The sequence below is a fragment of the Agelaius tricolor genome, unplaced genomic scaffold (genome assembly GCF_023055355.1).
Source record: "Agelaius tricolor isolate 1412-34295 unplaced genomic scaffold, bAgeTri1.0.p SCAF_13, whole genome shotgun sequence".
NCBI lineage: Eukaryota > Metazoa > Chordata > Aves > Passeriformes > Icteridae > Agelaius > Agelaius tricolor.
The window spans coordinates 15,889,825-15,904,079 of NW_027269273.1; the positions used below are offsets into that span (position 1 = coordinate 15,889,825).

At 43.3% G+C, this 14,255-nt stretch overlaps 1 long non-coding RNA gene across 1 annotated transcript; it reads right to left on the bottom strand.

Annotated features, from left to right (window-relative positions):
* Positions 1 to 2,560: 2,560 nt before the first annotated feature.
* Positions 2,561 to 14,223, bottom strand: LOC139595306 (uncharacterized). Its single transcript, XR_011681000.1, has 3 exons — positions 14,115 to 14,223; positions 5,840 to 5,985; positions 2,561 to 2,684 (listed from the first exon to the last, which is right to left on the bottom strand). It is a non-coding gene; the product is annotated as an uncharacterized lncRNA (long non-coding RNA).
* Between the last annotated feature and the right edge of the window lie 32 nt (positions 14,224 to 14,255).

Sequence of the window (14,255 nt, forward strand, 5' to 3'; positions counted from 1 at the left end):
CGGTCGGGATTGTGCCGGGAGGGTCCCGGCGGGGCCGCGCCGAGCGGCGGGCGCTGCCGCCCTGCCCCGGGCCCGCCTTGGCCGCTCTGTTCCGAATTCGGGTCAAACCCCGGGGGAAGCGGAGCAGACGATGCGAGGCCTGTGCTAGGGAACGCGCTCGCCCCGTCTCGCCGCGGGCGGCCCGCGCCGCCTGGCAGGCTAGGGCACGGCAGGGGCGGACCCGCTGCCCCCGCACGGGCTAAGGCCGGCCATCCCCTCACGGCTCTCAGCTGGGCTGAGCAGCAGCTGCCCCGCAAGGAGCAGCCGGCGCACCCCCCGCTGGCGGGGAAGCCCTCGGGCTCCGTGTCCCGGCAGCGGCCGCGCCCCCGGCCGGTCAGAGCCGCTGGCACCGCCTGAGCCCCGGCGTCCTCCACAGCCCAGCCCGCAGCTGCCTCACCCCGGCTGCTGCTGCAGGTCCAAACAGGGTAGCGGAGCACGGGTTACAATTAACAGAATTAAAAATAGGCTTTGAATAAACTGAACACCCGGAGAGGCTAGAAATTTGCTGTGCAGGTGGCACGTTAGGAGCCAAGTGAGGGGTATTATTCAAACAAAGGTAATCCAAGACACCGCAGCGCGGGAGCTTCGACTACCAGTAAGGCAAGTACCTTTAATCTTGTTTACAAAGCAGCCCCGGTGCGGTCAGCACCTGCACCGAGCAGTGCGAGCCCCCAGAGCCAGCTCTGCCAGCAGCGACCCCCGGCAAGGCCAGCCCAGAGCTGGGCCCTCGTACTCAGGAACTCCAATATTTGTGAAATTCGAGTTTGCTTTCCAGCTGGCCTTACAGGCTGAGGATCTCTCGCTGAAAAAGATGCTATAAAAAAAACAGGCCCATTTTATTTAAATACCAATCTGGCTTGTATTTAAATTTCTTACATATCTATCTTTAAGATAATAGCCATGAAACACTGGACGTGGGTTTCCTTCCTCTCAGCTGATGTTCACAAGTCGATCCTGGGAAAGGAGAGACTGTCCAGTCAGTTACACTGGAGAAAATGTGAAACAGACTATGAATAAAATGCTGTGCCGTTCAAAAACAAAACCTGGGAGAAACAAAATGAAAGAGTAAGAAGTTTGGGGGGGGGGGGGGGGTGTCTTTGTTTTTTTTTTTTTTTTAATACTAACTCTTTGTAGTTTGGGCTATTTATGGATTATTTATAACTAGGATCGAATTTTCAGAGAGAAATGGGATTTTTAATATCAGCAGTCTTCCTCAGAAAATTTTTATTGAGGAAATATGCTTGTATGGCTATGGAAGCCATTGTGATGATTGGAGTAAAAGACTACAGAAGGAGAAGACTGGGTTAAATTAATTCCTGCTAAATACCTACCAGAAGACTTGCTGTCTGTATAGGGAGCTGGAGACAGGATTGTACCAGGGTAAAAAGGATAGCATGGCTATTTATAGTGCTGCCTTCAACACCACAGGAATTCAAAGGAAAACTCCAACTCAGCACACAGTCCTCTCATCATCTTCTTCTGTCAAGATTAAATGGGGCCTGAGATAATTTCCCCTACAAATCCTTTCTAGGAAGGATCTGTTCCTTTGTGCAACAAGGAACTACCATGGTACAAATCACTCCAGAGGCCAAATCCTCCTCACCCAGCCAAATGTCACCACTTTCCTTTTGGTAGCCGGAGGAAGAGGAGAAAAAGACCCTTAGAAGCCGCAGCACTTAAGCAGGAAAGACCAAAACATTTTGCCTGCTGTACATCTTTTCTCCCTGTACTGTCCCCTGCCCTGCTCACACCGGGTACTCTGAGGGACTTGCAAACAAAAGGACAAATGTAGCTCCAGCACAATCCCAGTGCCAGGCAGCAAAGAGAGGAACAGGAACACAGTACTGGCACATGGTCATGGTCATTCATGGTGTCACTTGAGAGGAGGCCCTTACCCTGTGTGCCCCTCTTGCCTCTGCAGAACCATCCATCTCTGGGGAGGAATGGGCTCCAGTAGGTGTGTGGGGCACCTATTTATCAGTAGAAATTAGCTGTAATATTGAGAGTACAAATGAAAGCACCTTTGGAAAGGGTGTTGGCAGAAACCTGACTGCCACTCTAAAAAAAAGATACATTCCTGGAGTTCCTTAGTTCCACTCCTCTTTTAGCATCATGGTGCCTTAGATCTTTCCTTCTCATCTTCCACCTTCCAGTTTCTTTTTAATAAGAGCTGCTTTTTCATTCTTCACAAAGCACTACAAACTCTCAATGCTCCTCTTTTGTAATTCTGTTACCAAGCTGTCTGCTAGGTGGGGAGCAGAAGGTGCAGGACTTGGTGCTGCCTTTGAGGTACAGGTAATTATTATGTGCATCTGTTATTGTGGTTGCTGCCTCAACAGGTGGAAAACATGCTGTTCTCTGATAGATTTGCAGCACTCCATGCTCCTGCCTTGTCTTTTCTCTAAAGCCAGTCGTGTGGTGTTCCTAAAATAATAAACACAGCCTCACTGCTGCCACAAAAACCCCTGGTAAATATATTTTTATGGGAATGAAGTATTAAAGGATTTGAACACTTACTCACTGAAAGCAAAATATGAGCAGTAAGGTTGGGTAAAGATTCAAAGGCTGGTTTGCTTCCTTTCCCTGGGGCACATCAAGGCTGTACTGTTTGCACTTCAGAGATGGATAGTGGGGAATTACTTAACCTGAAATGATGGAAACAATTCAGACTATAATAATACAGCATAAGAGTTTCTCATATTACATCTATTCCCCATACTGCTGGCTATACTCTGCCTTCAGATTCACGTGCACAACTCTCATTGGAATCTGGAGGAACTGTATTTGAAGCCAAAATGCATTTCATTGTCTTTCTGAAGTCTCTCTGCAGCTTAGTGGCTAATTTCTGAGCTCAAGAGCTGGGAACAAAGCTTGTCTAAACATTTCCCAGTGTCTGTCTCTGTGAGATTCCCATCTGTTGTGTTTTATTTTGAATTTCATCTTCCTACTTTCCTAAAAACACAAAGCAGAAACACATTTCCTCTGCCCTGGAGTGCAGGAGTCACCTAATTTCCCAGCAGGTTCTCTTAACAACATACAGTGGATCCAAGTTTGTCTAAAAATGCTACAAGCCCTTTGTGGAGAAGAAAGGGAGGAGACCAGAAATGTGGGCCAAGTTTCTGAGTGTTGTGAAAAGCCTCTGCCCCCCAAAGGGACTCCATTTCCTGTTTCCCCTCTCCCAGAAATGTCACCTGGGCTTGGGTTTTGTTAAAAGAAACATACATTGCTCAAGTCCAGGATCTAGGTCTTTGGTTTGTGCTTCCTGCTGACACTGCAGAGACTACAAGAGCCATGAAAGCTGAGTCTGACTTTGGGGATTCACATTTGCAATAGCAGAACAAATTAAATGGAGAGCATGTTAAGTGAGTTGGGAGATTGTTGTTGACCAACAAATCTTCATTAAGTTCCCACACCAAGCTGTGCTGCACCTTTAATGAAACTGATCATTGTTTTTCCTTCCACATTTCAACTATTTTGCCACCAGGTTTGAGAGAAATTCAGGCTTGCTTGAGGTTTAATTAGAGATAAAATACAATATGAATCCATCTTTCTCCATACATGCACCCAGTTTGGAGCAGTTGGTGCATCTTTCAAAAGGCCAGGTTTCATTCTGTTCCCCACCTGTACTTACTGCCTTGGTTTTTGCTAGTTCTTTTATTTACTGCCAATGACTCATGGAGACTTTGTTCCCTGGTTTATGGTGACTTTCTGGATCACTGGTTTGCATCACCAGATGTTTCAGCTCAGGAGTTGCCAGCATGAACCCCAAGAGTTCATATGACTTGCACCTCCCAAAAGCTAAGCCTGTGCCCAGAATAACAGGCTTTCACAGGATTACAGCAAAGTCCTGTTCTGATGATTTTTGAGACTGAAGGGAGGCTACCACAGCTGGGCCTCTGAGAGCCTTCCCTGCAGACCATTAGAGAAATATGGCTCCATAGGTATAACTCAGATACCAAGTTACTCTGCTGTATGGCTTTAAAAACACTCTGTCCAGTTTAGGCCAGAGAGGTTTAAGGGAAAAGTACAAAGTAAACATGAGGAAGTACTCAGCAGTACTGAGAATGACACAGCCTAAGCAGAGCAGGATCCTCTGCTCCAGACTGTCTTTGCCATGAGGGAAGAAACAATTACTGTCTCTTTTAAGTATAACATAAGAGACAAAATGTGCATGCAAATATAGCATAAATGGGGAAGTTAGCCTTCAGTATTGTCCTTTGACAGATACCCGTTATGGTGGCCAAACTACTTGTTGGCCATGGAGCTCGGCCATGCCCCATACCACACTGTCCTCTGAGTCAGATAACACTCAAAAAATTTAGATGGCACTCAACCTTTTCCATACATAAAAGAACACATCAATCATTTGGATCTATGCAGTAGCACCTCAGCACACAAACTTAGGGGTTTCCAGCACTTGGGCACTGCAGCCTCCCCTTTACAAAGGTTCCTGTTGTGTCCCAGCTTGCACTGAAGAGTGCAACCACAACAGCTGCTTTTTAATAGGATTTGATTTTTTTGGGGGGGGTTTGGTTTTTTGATTTTTTTTTTTTTATTAGAAATTACCTGTTTGCTATGCTATGGAAGAAAATATTTTCTGTTTTTGTAGTGGGTGATCTATGACATTTGGGGACATATTTTTAACTGCTAGTTTGTTTAAGAAAAATGGTAAGAGTTAACCTGGAGGACAAATTATCAGAAATACCTATAATCCCAAGAGCTAACACAATTGCTGGGAAATTCTAGACCTCAAATCAGCTCTGCTACAGAATATGATGAATTTCTATTTTTTTCCCCTCCACAGACTTAGTAGCAAGATTTTACAATAAGAAGAAAGCAATTTGCTTAGCTGACTTGGGATTTAATCTTCCCTTGCATCTCTTAGACTATACCCACATAAGCAAGCAAGTTTCAGCTGTGTTCAGTCTCACTCTGACCTCTGTACTAACTTGATGTACTGGTTTTAGTTCTCAAATAGTGCATTACGTTATAACTCAAAGGATCTGATTAGAACTAGCCGGTATTTTAATGATTTATGAGGGGCATCTGTGACTGCATGGGTAGCATATACATTGTGTCACTGCTGTAGGAGGAATTTGCATTGATCATACCAGCATGCTCCAAGACAAGAGCGTGTCAAATTCCTATCAGCCTGAGTTCACAAACTTCATCTGACAGGTGGCCAAGCTTGCACTGGGACTGACCATAGTTCTCATGGTGGGAATAAAACAAACCAGCTGGATTGCTTCTAGCCATTGCATTATGAACAGATTTCCATTCCTTTCTGTTGTTCTGTCTTGCAGTGCTTAAGAAGGTGTTTATCCTTCCCAGTTTTGTAGCCAGAAACCTGGGCCACAGGAACTTGCAATCAGCTCTGTCTGTGGTTTATCCTTCTGCCAGAGGACACTGGTGTGAAATACAGGCTACTGGAACTAACCTTCCAGACCTCTCCACGTCTTGCCATGGCTATCAAATTGCTAGCAAGTCTCAGATCAGAGAGGCTGGGGTGTGAGAAAGGTAAAGAAACAATTAGACAGCACAGTTGCTTTAAAGCCATAACGTCCCTGCATTTAATAAGAGATTATACTACTTTTTTTTTTTTTTAAATAACTGTAATAAAAAGACTTTGCAAGCACAGAAAGAATGGTTTTAGGAGCACAGTGATAAAAGGGTTTCTTATCCTTGGTTTGATTTTATGTGTTCTGAATTCTCTTTTGAGTATTGAAGTCAATATCTGCCAAAGCATTCCTAAAATCCTTGTCCCCAAGAGCATGGAAGTCCAACCTTGATGGTTACTCACCTCCTGTTGTAAGCTGCCTTTTGCTCACTTGTAGTGAGTAAAGGCTTTTGACTCACGTTAAACCCAAGGGCAACTCTTCACTCAGGTCCAGCTATCACTGCCAGTGCTTGGCAGCACTCTGCCCTTCAGCTGCCTCCAGCTCAGACCTGGGGAGAGATACAAAAAAAATCATCAAGTTTAACTTCACCATCTGCCCCTGTGCAGTGGGAACAGCCCTGTTCCTCACAGGATCACTGAAGTAACATGTATGAAAGGCATTCCAGTGCCCAAGAAACACCAGGGAATCTTGGCTGTCTGCCTCCTGCTGTTTCCCATCTTACTTCCTAGCAGGTTACTCAACCCTCCTGCTATGCCAGTGTAGGGGATAAGTGTCTGCTCACTCCTCTAAGTTGGGTAGCATAGAGCTGTCTTTGTAGAGCTGGTAGAGACCACAGGACAAGAACAAAGAGCAGTGAAACTTCTAATGCCCTCAAACAGAAGAGACACGAGAAAAAAAAAAAAAAGAAAAAGCAGCAATATATTGTTTTTAAGATAGAAGAACATACCAGAGCTAGTCACAGGGGAGAAAGGCTTTGCATTGTGCCATCCTTTTCGTTAGATCCTTGGGGCAGAAACCATTCATTTGTAATGGGATTCTTTGAATTCTGAAGCCTGATGTTTTCAGTTCTCGGCTGGAGGACACTGCTGTATTAGTTATTGTTAACAGCAGCCTCATTCACCTTCAGATGTGGGCTGCTAAGCTCTCTTGGGCCACAGGACCTAAGGGACTGCATTCCAACTGGGGTTTTGTGCAAGGCACAGTACAGGAAATCCTTGGCCTCTAAACTTGCCAGAGCAGGAAAGAAACGTGACTTCAGGTCATTTAGAAGGTGACCTGGGAAAATTAGATGAGGCTAGATTAAGAATATGCAACATGGAGTAAATCTGAAGAATGAAACCATAGCTGAGGGACTGGAAACAACACCCAAGTGACACTTTGTCCTCCTTTGAGTGAGCTGGATGCAGCACACCCAGCAACCCACCTGGCTTTCTCACACTGTGCTCAGTTGGATGTTTGCTGTTCAAATCAACACCCCTTACGTAGCAGACTGTATACAAAACAGTGTAGGGCTTGGGCTCTGTGGTAGTTGCAATTTCAGCCCAAATAGCCATGGAGATGGAGCAGAGCTTGTGCTACAGCAGGAACAGGCTCCGTCTCCCACACAGTGACAGCGTGAGGCTGAAGAGCATCACAAAGGTGAGCCTCCAGGCCACCAGGTCTGCATCAGAGAACAGATTCAGCGCATTTCAGGCCATCTGTGAATAAATCCAAGCTTGTATGTCTCCCCAGGGTCATGCTGTACTAACATCATCCAGTAACGAGAGCAGCACAGGCTCCCTGCAAGTGCAGGCAGCAAATACTGGTAAAGCATTGCTACAAGCCATGAGAAAGCAGCTAGGATTTATGTTGTTCAGGAAGGGTGAGGACTTTGGAATACTTGTACCAAAAAACCAGTGTCAGCCAGACAACCCAGCTGGTTCTGACTGGCAGCTCCAAGAGAAAAAGTGGCACATGTTGCTCCTTATTTAGAGCAACCTGCATCAACTTGCCAGCCTGTCTTTCAGAAATGTTTCATCCTTCAACTTTTCAGTAAGCTTCTGAGGGTGCTTTTAGGAGGAAAAACAGAGTTTACCAATTCAGAGAATACCAGTTTTCACCCCCAACATGTTATTGCTGGAGGCAAGAGAGATAAAGTGATGTAACAATTCTTCAGCCCAGAAGAAGAGCCAGCCTTAACACAGAACAACTAAATTTTAGGTAAGCTTGTCTTCAAGTGTAAGCATAGTGATATCAAAAGTGTTTCATAGCATGTCTAAGAACTGTTTAGTGCTATAATGCTATAGATTGGGACTTCTGTTTTCTTAAGAAGTAGTGAGAAATGTCAGTATTGAATGGAGGAAGCAGTTAGAGACTCTCAGAACTGACAGTGAAGTCTGATGGCTGAAGTCCATTGCAGGAGAAGACACCAGCAAAAATATTTGAGTAGGAGCAGTAGCCTGTCTGGGAGCTATAGAGACTCTCCAATGTGGGCATGGTGCTGCAGTCATAAATAGCATGGAGATGTGGGAGATGCATTTTGGACCAGCTACTGTCTTTGGGTCATATGAAGTGTGTCTGCTGGTCTGCCAGATCAGGTTGGGTTAACGGGGGTAAGGATGCAGTTGGCAGCTGAGAGCAGAGGTACCAAAGGGCTCCAGAGGGCCTGGTTTTGCAGCTGAACTGTGCTCATAGCCAAAAGTCACATCTTTGCTGGGCCTAGGGCTGGAAGGGAGCCAACTTTGCTTTACTTGCTCTTGCTTGCCAATAGCCAAGTTCAGGTCCTTAGAGCTCTACAGTGCTCTTGCTCCAGCTGATGACTTCATGAACACCTAGTGCTGGGAGCAGCACAGCTCCCTGTACAGCCTTAAACTCCCTGTTTCCCTGAATATGCAATGACATCATTGCCACCTGAGGGCCCAAACTCTGGTCTTGGCAGGTAAAAGCCTTTTGGGTAACCTAACATTGGGGTTCTTGCTCTCAATGCATATTTATGTAATGATTGCTGGATGGCTCTAATTAAATGACTGTAAAGCACTACCTAAAATGCACCAGTAATAAATTCTTAATAGCTGATGCTATAACAAGCAGTTACACAAAAGAATATATCGTAACATGCAGATTGTTAACAGTGTCTGGGCCTGTTTAGTGCTCAGCTTTAAATAGTTACAATGCACACTATTAAAGAACATGTAAAATTTGTAACTAGTAAATAAAAAGTCCAATTAAGAAACAAAATATACCCAAGCTTCAGTGGTGAAGAAGGCACAGAAGAGCTTGGGGGTGGATAAACTACCTCTTACCTCTGCAATCCTTGTGGTGGTGCTACCTGTCAGCCATGGTTTCTGTAAAGCATACTACATGTACATTCCTCTGCCTGGCAGAGATTCTGTCCATGCCTCTGTCCTGACTCATAAACATGGTTAGGATCCCACTTACATTACAAATATGTGATCAGGTACAGCAACCCATGGTTTTGCGTTTTGTGAGGAAAGGATGGGTCAGGGAAAATTAATTTTGCTGCTCATATTTTTCACTTCTCTTATCCACTCAAAGCTGCTGTGAGGGCAATAACTCTACAGAGTTGGTTTCCCATGGCTAAAGAATAAAATAAACATACCTTCAAGATCCAGAAGAGTTAGCAAAATCAGCAGGTGGCCAGGTTTTGCACACTTGGTACAACATTGCTGCACATCAAAGGATGGCTGAGTCTGTCTAGCCACTGTCAGGAGCTGCACACATGGCTGGTAAATACAAATGTACTAACCAGCTGATGACAAGAGAATATTTTATACTACAGTCACAAAAAAAACCCCTTCAAGGCCACCCTGCCTTGGGGCCTGCATGCTAATGTACATCCTGAAACAGTCAAGACTATTAGGTTTGAGAGCTACAGCCTGGCCCACAGACGTGCTATGAAAAAATTAGACATTTTTGAGGCTTCTGAGGCCTGGAAATCTGTAACATCAGTGGAAACAGTGGTAAATTCAACATATTTGAGAACCAGGATGGGTTGATTAAATTCTTCCTTACATTTGAGTTGTGCTTTGTATCAAAAATGTAGCTGCTGATTTCCCTGGATGGCACACAGGGAAACTTTTACTTTGACAGTGGGGAAGCATCATAATTCCTCTAAAGTTAGGACAGAAAATGTTCACTAATGCAGTACTGAGAGGAAAAAAAGTCAAATGTTTTTGCCTTCTGCTGCTCAAAGCTGTCCAGATTAAATTTCTTTCAGTAAAGAAAAGTTTAGTCTGCTCCTCAACATAGGCCTTGTGTGAGCTGTGGAGAGCAAGTCCATCTAATGGATTTTGCCTCATCCCACCAAGTGGGTGCATTGCCCTAAATGCATAGCTGGGTTACACTTACGGGTCTGGAAGCCTCCACTAAATTTGGAAGTGCTGTTCAGATTACATCCACCAGCTGCTGAAGAGATTTTGTTACAAACAGTTGGCTACTCAAATACCTTGTGCCTCCCTAGACACTGCCTCTGTCTCAGCTTTCAAGTCCAGCCAGCCCTACCTCAGTCATTGCAGTTTGATTCATACCATCTATATCTCATAGTGCTCCTAGCAATTGATAAATTATTACTCCAGTGAGACTATTGGGTTAAATGCTAAGGAAGAAAGAATGATGACAGTAATACTTGTCATTTGTGTGGTCATGTAGCAACACAAAACCTCTCTCAAACATAGGTTAGCTTGGAGGAGCCTTTCCAGGGGATAGGCTTTCTAAGAAATGTTTATGGCTTTTGAATACATGATAGGCATGAACTTGACATGACCTACTTGGGCCAAGCCCTGAGCTTCAGCCTGGTCTTTTACCACCACAAATCAGTGTATTCGAAGTATAGCCAGACTCATATCTTCACTGGGATGGCAAGGTTATAGCACATAGCAGCTTGAGAAAACACAGGATGGAGGCTGCTTTGTTCTCAGGATTTAAAGACTTGGAAATATTTTTACTAATGTCATAAGAAAATGGCTAAGTTCTACCCATACAGAAAAGCCAGCATAGGCCTGGGATAATTAAGATATTTGACACTTGATTGAAATGAGCACATTAACATTTTTCTAGTATACACAGATCCCTTCTTTATCTTGGCATTGGAAAATGCAAGTTAAAGCAGAGGTTGTAAAGGCTTTCAACTAGATATCCTAGACACAAGTGTTGCTTTTTCCTCCTGGCTTACCACAGCATCATGCTGCAGGATTTTCTGCTGCTTCATCTCAGCCTTCATACCATCCTCTCAACTTGATACTGTATCAAGGTAATGTTAAATTGTCAAATGTACTGACTTTTCATTTTGTTGTTTAATTAAATGTCGTGGAATTGGAGAAATTGGATAAAAGGTGGCATATGTTTCCAAGGACTCAGACACCTGTAAAGGAACCTAAAGTCTCTAAAGGCCCTCTCCCCAGCATGGTACTGAATAGCACCAATTCTGTTACAGATAAAGCTGCAGTCACTGAATTAACTGAAACCCAACCAAAGGTGTATGCAGTCTGTAGGGGCATTCTCTACTAGGCAGACAGGAGTCCCAGTCATGAAGGAGATGTTATCTGGGCCCTCTCACAAGACTACTTTCCTTTCTTCCTGGGATAGTTGATATATAAGGAACCATTGACCTGGTTGCTCTCATCACCCAACTGCAGCAAAGTCACTAACACACATCAGTCCAGGGAGGTGGCTGCAGGGAGGCAGGGATGGTGGCACAAACAGCCTGTGCCATACTCTGGGTCACTCTGCATCATCAGAATGACCTGCTTGCAATAGACCTCTGATTGCAATCCTCCTGCTAGTTGTAATTAAGGAATTCTATTGCATAGTACAGATACAATTACAGTTGCAGTACCTGTTAATTCAAAATTAATATAAACATAATGGCAAAATTTCTCCTATGTAATTGAATAATTACCATAATACATCTCCAGTAGAGTAAAGATCAGGAATGTTTCATGTCATCATCATCCAGAAACCAGCATTTTAAAACTGTATTGCCTGTTCATACAACACACATCTTAGAAACAGATCCACTACAAAAAGTCAGTATAGAAGAAGTGAGCTGAGTATCATTAAAAACATATTTTTTAATTAACAGCCATCACATTATTACAAATAACCTTTTTCCTTTCACACTAATTTTTTTTCAATCTATCCATGTTCGTTATAAAGAATTACACATTACATAGCATTGTTTTCCTTAAACATGTGCATTTCAGTAATGACACTTGCATGTATAAATTTAGTGAGTTAAGATGTTAGACTGATGCCAGAACTGAGTAGTCATTTATTCAGATAAAAAAATCATGTTTTTCTGTCTGTAAATTTTCTGTGTAAAGCTATTCTTTTTTCAGTGCATTCAATATTCACCATATTAGTTGAATAGTCCTACTGAGGCCTCTCTGATTTTGAATAATTCACAGCCTGTTAGTTACAGTTATTTCACATTTGAAATTTGAACTCTAGCCCTTCCTCTTTATTGGATGTAGACTTGACACAAACAGATGATATTCTCCAGTAAAAAAAAAAATGTGACCAGAATGAAAATGAAATAAGTTATAAGTTATGAAATAAGTTATGCTCCCTTTTAGAAACAAAACAAAACAAAACAGTCTTGGAAGGAGCCCTTTTCCTTAGGTGCACTATATGTCACAGTTATCTGCCCAGCTCCTGTGAGGCTTAGGAAAGCAAGGCTGACAGCAGCCTTCAGTCCTCTGAGCTAATAGGAAAATTAAAGTATTTATACAGTGGAGAGGGCAAGAGAGAAGGATAACAGGCAGTACTGAATAAGAAAAAACCAAAACAGTTTAAAGCAACTTTACAGGGAGTGAGAAGTGCCCTGGAGTGGCCATTAGACACACTGCAAGGAATTAGGTACATCAAAAAAGGGGAACATTTGCTGCAGATATTATGAGGTGGGAAGGATTGGAGAAGGTTGTTATTCTTGAAAATACTTAATGAACTGGCAGATGGCCCTGTGGTAAGGACACAGGAAATCCAAGTCCCATTTCTGCTGCAGATCTCCTGAGTGGGATCAGAGAAGTGTCCAAGATCACCAGCAGGAGCCAGGCAGAGCTGGCACAGGGGACACTGGGGTGCCCAGCGTCAATGCAGTGATCAAAGTCAATGGCAAATACCTGTTCCAGTAGGGAATTCCTCCATGCCCCCTCTTGCATAAAGCCATCCAAAATGGGCAAGAACATCTGCTTTCGTTTTCCCAGTAAAAGCTGACACTGGAGGAGATATGCACATTTGGGAGGGGAGCACATTCCACAGTGGAGCTCTTTGTAATGCTCTTGTAACAATGCAAGAACATTCTGGGAGCATGACTTGGTGAAAGCTTACAGTATCCAAGAGGCCAGAGCTGCCATGGAGGTGGCAGGAGAAGGTGTATTGAAATGACAGAGGGCGCCTCTTGGCAGCTGGGTGGCAAGGCAGATCACCCCATGTGCATGGCAGAAGGATGACTTGTAGGGACCATTCTGTGGCCTGACACTTCCCTCCTTCTTTTCTATGGATATTTCAGGGAATTAGTTGCTTCATTTGCCCTTCAGCAAGGCACATATTAATATGAAGGTGCAATGAGCTCCCACGGCAGGCTAGCCTTCAGACCCTCTTGCTCGGTCTTTGTGCATGCAAAATAAAATTACACCAGAATGTGAACTTAGGGCTAGAGAAAATACCTGGGTAGGAAAGTAGGAGAAAATTTCACCACATTTGGTGTTTGAAGAGAAATGGTCAATGGAGGTGCTTGAACTTAAATACAACCTATTTGTTAACAATAAATATGTTCAGCAGAAAGATGCAAGATTTCAGGTTTGCTGTCCTGGACTGTTTTACCCCAAACCACCCCTCAAATCATTTATGTACAAGACATGCTTCAGGCAGTGCCAGAGCAAGACTTTGACTCACTGATTACAACTTCACCCATGTCCTAGACAGGTGCTTCTGTTCTAAGGCTCATGAGTTGACAGACTTCCTACTATCTCTGTAATGCAGATATTTGGGTCATTTTTAGCGCATGCAAGAAAAGAAGTATAATATTTTCTTAGAACAGAACCCTGGGAAAAATGTGATTTCTATTACCCTTTAAAAAAGTCCTCCCAACAGTTCATATCTACAGCTAACACTGCAGAGGAACCACTATTTCAAAAGAAATGTACCATCTGGAAACAGAGTAATTCCAAAGATAAAGCAATGCCTAAAAAAAAAGTGTTTCTCCTTGTAACTGAAGTACTTGCTTCAAGATTAGAAATTGGATAGTTCTTGGAGGGAGCAGAGAGGAGAGAAATGCAAATTAAAATAACTTACTAAAAAAAATTAGTCAATGCTCATATAAATGCTCAGCTGGAATCACTGTAACTCATCCAGATTTTTCTAACATGAACATTTCTCATGAGGATAACCAGTATGGCCGGTAAACACTATTGGAAAGAACCAAATTACTCCTTACAGAGTTTTCCCCATTGAAGTTGAAAATTAATAGCTAACCAGTGAATAAGATTTTGCATGACCAATTCTACTCAGTCCAGATCAGTTTGTTGAGCAAATCAGAAGACAAATCAGATTAAGTATATATATATAAGAAAGCCTTAGTTACCTGGTTAAAGGAAAACCTCAGCATACCAGGTTGATTCTTTGTTTCTACACCCTTTGAGTCGATATATTTAAACAAAACATTTTCCATAGCATTACCTCTTTCCATGTGAAAGCAGAAGCCTTGTGCTGGCACATGAAGGGCTGGGCTTTTTCTCTGTGCTAATAATAGCATTTAGAATTCCAGACAGTAGTAGGAACTTCCCCATTTCCTATGAAAAAAAATTAATCTTTAAAAAT